This window comes from Scylla paramamosain, unplaced genomic scaffold (assembly GCF_035594125.1).
Source record: "Scylla paramamosain isolate STU-SP2022 unplaced genomic scaffold, ASM3559412v1 Contig10, whole genome shotgun sequence".
Taxonomy (NCBI): Eukaryota; Metazoa; Arthropoda; class Malacostraca; order Decapoda; family Portunidae; genus Scylla; species Scylla paramamosain.
In genome coordinates, this window is record NW_026973675.1 from 200001 (window position 1) to 205000 (window position 5000).

The 5000-nt window shown below is 42.0% G+C and overlaps 1 long non-coding RNA gene across 1 annotated transcript in view; it reads left to right on the top strand.

Annotated features, from left to right (window-relative positions):
• LOC135096992 (uncharacterized) overlaps window positions 1–3835 on the top strand; it is a 21862-nt gene extending 18027 nt beyond the window's left edge. The window contains exons 5-6 of the long non-coding RNA XR_010265245.1: window positions 2763–2826; window positions 3087–3835. This is a non-coding gene — a long non-coding RNA (uncharacterized LOC135096992). The remainder of the gene's footprint in view (window positions 1–2762; window positions 2827–3086) is intronic.
• Window positions 3836–5000: the final 1165 nt, after the last annotated feature.

Sequence of the window (5000 nt, forward strand, 5' to 3'; positions counted from 1 at the left end):
CATGAATAATATTTTTATCTGTAATCCTGCACACACACACACACACACACACACACACACACACACACACACTAATAACAATATAAATAATAAAAAATATGAATCAAGGAATGACGGTAAAGCGGACAGGGAGGCTTGCTTGCAAGGAAGTAGTAGTTGTAGTAGTAGTAGTAGTAGCAGTAGTAGTAGTTGTAGTAGTAGTAGTAGTAGTAATAGAAGCAGTAGTATGAGTACTCGTAATAATAATTATTGTAGTAGTAGTAATAGTAGTAGTATTCATTTTTGTACTAAAAGTAGTCGTAATAATAATAGTCGTAGTAATACTAATAGAAGTAATAGTAGTAACAGTAATTGTAATAATAGTAGTAGTAGTAGTAGTAGTAGTAGTAGAGCTAATATCAGTATTAGTAGCAGTAGTAGAAGTAGAACGAGTAGTAGTAGTAGCAGTAGTAGTAGTAGTAGTAGTAGTAGTAGTAGTAGTAGTAGTAGTAGTAGTAGTAGTAGTAGTAACAGAATTGTAGTAGTTGTAATAGTAGTAGCAGTAGTAGTAGTAGTAGTAGTAGCAGCATTAGTAGTAGTAACAGAATTGTAGTAGTTGTAATAGTAGTAGCAGTAGTAGTAGTAGTAGTAGTAGCAGCAGTAGTAGTAGTAGCGCCAGTAGTGGCAGCAGTAGCAGTAATAGTAGTAATAGAATTCTAGTAGCACTAGTAATTGTAGTAGTAGTAATAGTAGCAGCAGAAGTAACAGTAGTAATAGTAACAGCAGTGGTAGCAGCAGTAGCAGTAGTAGTAGCAGTATTTATGTAGAGCGAGTGTGAGGTGCGGTTCACACCAGCTAGTCACTGTCACCGCCGTCCGTGACGTCATGAGTGGGGGGAGGGAGCGAGGAGAGCACCTCGTGTGTGGGCGGCGGAAAGGGGAAAGGAGCGTGAGGCGGGTGGGGGCCGGAAGGAGTGGATGGTGGGTGGGGGGCGGGAAGGGGCGGCTGGCAGGCTTGGAGCGGGAAGGAGTGGGTTGCTGGTAGGGGCCTGGCAGGAGTGGGTGGCGAAATAGGATTAGGAAGGAGTGGGTTGAGGGAAGGGGGAGGGAGTGGGAGGAGATAAGGACAGGAAGGCGTGCTGGCAGGTAGTTGCCGTGAAGGTGCTGCTGGCTATTGGGCGGCCAGAAGTGCTGGCGGAAGTCAGAAGGAGTGGCTGGCGGGTGGTGGGGAGAGAGGTGGGGGGGAAGGAGGCGTCTCGGACTGACACAACAAGATGGCGTCTCTGAGAAGAGGGGCAAGTGTAGTTTCCCGGGCCAGCGGCATGATGGGACTAACAAAACATCAGCAGGAGGTCTTTCTGTACACAACATGCACATGTACACAACACACATATGGCTGTACACCTGGCGGCTACTCAACACACCTGGTACACTACTGGTAGCACACTTCAGGGAGGGCTTGGCCAATCCTGGTTATCTTGACCACCACTAAGTCTTTGAGGAGGAACACAATGCGATACACACGCGCACCACACAAGATAAGCCGCCACACTGGCTGCAGACTGAGCGGCGTCCCTTTGGCTCAGTGTTTCCAGGCCGTTCGGTACTTGAGCGACACACAAAGGTCTACTTGATATACAGGGACTTGTTCAACCAACGAACACACTCATATCCACAAAAAACACCATATATCTACCAAAAAAAATATAAATAAATAAATAAATAGATAAATAAAATGAAATAGATAAATAAATAAATAAAATTAATCAAATAATTAAATTATACTAAATTATTAAAACTACTATTGCTTCTGCTCTTACTACTACTATAACTACTATTACTACTACTACTACTACTACTACTGTGTGTGTGTGATATTGATAACAATTATAGTAACAATATAACAACAAAAACTTCTACTACTACTATTATTACCACTATTATTACTACTGCTATTACTAATATAAATACTACTACTGCAGCTGTTTTTGCAACAATTTTTAAGGCATTACTATTAATATTCACATAGTATTATTAGCAGCAGTAGTAGTAATAGTGTTAGAGGTAGTAGTAGTAGTAGTAGTAGTAGTTGTAGTAGTAGCAGTAGTAGTAGTAATAGTAGTAGTAGTAGCAGTAGTAGTAGTAGTAACAAATCGCGAATATTACCTCTACCACTACTACTACTATTACTGCTACTACTACTTTTTTCCTCTCACAAAGGCTTCTACTCTCCTTTCTTCTATTACTGCTACCACTAGTATTACTACCACCACTAATACCACTACAACCACTACTACTACTACTACTACTACTACTACTACTACACACGCTTGCTTATGGAGGTCGTGAACAGTTCCATCTGGTACAAACTTAGCTGTGATGCGAGCAATGGTGCGTCACCTTGGTGGATTCCTGTCAAAGTGTCTTCTGAATTGTCTTTGCACTTCTTTGACATTTTCGTGATTCCAGTAACACTTTATGACAGATGTTCTTTCTTCAAAGCTTTGTCTTACTTCTGACATTATTATTTTGGCCAACTGCTTCTGAAAAAAAAAAATTCAGTTAATTATAGCGAGTCAAACAAGGAGTACATTTTTGGATCTCTCTCTCTCTCTCTCTCTCTCTCTCTCTCTCTCTCTCTCTCTCTCTCTCTCTCTCTCTCTCTGTGTGTGTGTGTGTGTGTTTATACAGATAGATACAAATAGATAGATGTACACAGGTACAGACTTGTGCTTGTGGAGTATAAATGTAAGAGCATGAAGCACAGTGTGTCTCTCCCCACAGGCACCTCCCGCCTCACTCCTTGCTTCCTCCCGTCTCCCAGAGTCTACACACCTGCACTCTTGAGGTGAGTACACTTACTCTTTTCTTTCCTAGAAATTGTTTTCACTGTGTTTTCTATTGCACACAATTGGAAAAGGTGTTATTCAGAGGCATTGATAACTACACTTAAGTGTTAAGTGTGTGTTTAACGGGTTCTATAAATAATGTTCCTTATCGGGGAGAACAAAGTGAATTGTGATTGTTGGGCTAGGTAAGAACTGTCCATTATCGGGCGATGCATAGTGAGGGTTGTGTAAGAATAGTTATGTTGGTGTATGGTTGCAGGAGTTAGCAGCCAACGGCGTTAGGTTGCCAGGTGGACGAGTAGGGCCGAGTGGTGTCAACGTGAGGGCAGTGTAGCTGATCGTGTGGAAAGTGGGGTGCCAACTCCACTGGTTCTAATTACAAGTTTGGTTGTAGTGCCGGACTGGAGCAACAAATATGCCCATTGGATCGAGAATGTGTAGTGCACTGATGTGGGTAATGTGAACTGGAAATATAAATAAGGATTGAGACAAAATGGTATATTATGTTCCTTGTTACGTGGCACGGCTTCCTATAATCTCCGGCTACTCCTAATTACGAGTAGATGCCTGCCTTTCAGTGTGGTCAACGCCACGACACACCAGGTTTCCTTTAACATTCTCTCTCTCTCTCTCTCTCTCTCTCTCTCTCTCTCTCTCTCTCTCTCTCTCTCTGTAAAACAATATAAAAATCGATAACAGCAACAACAACAACAACAACCCCAGCTCCACACCATCTGGTTCACCACCACCACAGCCCCAACACAACAGCAACACAACCACAGCCGTTAACACCTGTACCACCACCACCACCACCACCACAACACAAAGTACAAAACAAACTCGTGCAGGAAATTAAATCTGAATTGTGATCGGATTTATATAGTTTTTCCTCTACTTTATTTCCTCTTTCGTATTTCCTCTTTCGTAACAAATCGCTACTGTGCTTTTTTGTTTTGTTTTTATCTCTTCTTTTTCCTACTACTTCCTCTTCTTCCATTTTCCACTTACTCCTTCCTTCTGCCCAATTTATTCACGTGGATTTCTCCCCTTTTCTTTCCCTTTTTTCATTCACTCTCATTCATTTCCTTCTTCCTTTTCATAATCAACACATTTTCGCTTCCACTCAATGCCTCTTTCCCTTTTACACATCCATTGTTATTCATTATTTTCCTTTCTCTCATCGATTCTCTCCTTCCCTCTTCTTCTTTCATTCTTTCTTTCTTTCTTCACTGCAATTCCTTCCTTCCTTATCCTTACATTCATTCATTCTTGTTTTCCTCTCCACATTCGCGCCTTCCTTCCCTCCTCCACACTCCTTCGCTTTCCTCCCTTTCTCCTGCACCTTTCTCTCTCTTGCACCCTTTCATTCGTTTCTCTTGCCCAGTCTCACACTACATATTCCCTCTTTTTCACCTTATTGCTTCCTTCCTCTCTTCTTTCCTCTACATTCTTTTACTCCTTTCCTTGCTTTACACTCCTTCCTCCTATTACCCTCTACCACTCTCACTCTTCCCTTCTTTCCCCTCTTCTTCCCCCTCGTTCTTTTCTCTTGTGCGCTCATATCTTGCATTCTGTTCTCTCTGCACCCACTACACCTCTTCCACCTCCTGCTCCACTTCCCCTCCTTCAGCTCTGCATTATTTCGCTTCTCACCTTCTTTCTTCCCTTCAGTAATTGCTCCACACAGACGCCATGTGGGTTAAGCGTGGAGGAGGAAGAGGAGGAGGAGGAGGAAGTGGTGGTGGAGTCCTTTGTAAGGCTTCTACACACCTGTTTAGGCTATTGATGTATGTGCGTGGCTGGTGAGACAAGAGGGATCAAATCAGATAATGAGGGATAGACAGTGGGGTTGAAAGAAGAAGTAGTAGATGTTGGGTGAAGAACAGTGACAGAAGTATGAGAATGAAATATGACAGAAATGCCGTCTTGTCTGCGCCACAGGTGTTTCAGTTCATTTAGTTTTCTAAAATAATAGTACAACAGTTGTATTATTCATATATTGGTTCAGGTAAGGCTTTTCGAAATGTGTTTACTGGTTTCCTGAAGAGACGATGTTCATTTTCTTCTGCTGGAGTTGTGTTTATGTAAGTGGCGTCCTTGAGTATGTGCGTCAGTTTGTGATGTACTTGTTTTCCTCTCATATAAAATATTGTATTAATTGGTTCCATTTTTG